Source organism: Sapajus apella, unplaced genomic scaffold (genome assembly GCF_009761245.1).
Source record: "Sapajus apella isolate SASKATOON/1434 unplaced genomic scaffold, GSC_monkey_1.0 scaffold40, whole genome shotgun sequence".
NCBI classification, from domain to species: Eukaryota; Metazoa; Chordata; class Mammalia; order Primates; family Cebidae; genus Sapajus; species Sapajus apella.
This window is the reverse complement of record NW_022436980.1, coordinates 11,299,110-11,299,425: the sequence shown is the minus strand read 5'-3', so window position 1 is coordinate 11,299,425 and position 316 is coordinate 11,299,110.

Below are 316 nucleotides of genomic sequence, written 5' to 3'. Positions count from 1 at the left end.
CTAAAAATACAAAAATTAGCCAGGCGTGGTGGCAGGCATCTGTAATTCCAGCTTCTAGGGAGGCTGAGATAGGAGAATCCCTTGAACCCAAGAGGCAGAGGTTGTAGTGAGCTGCAACCATGTCATTGCACTCCAGCCTGGGCAACAAGAGCTGAACTCCATCTCAAAAAAAGAAAAAACGAAAAAAAGAAATACTTACTTGATGCTTTTATAGGAAGCACTGAGAATAGATACAAAGGGTCATGATTTTAAGAGCTGCTATAGGGCCAGGCGCAGTGGCTCAAGCCTGTAATCCCAGCACTTTGGGAGGCCGAGG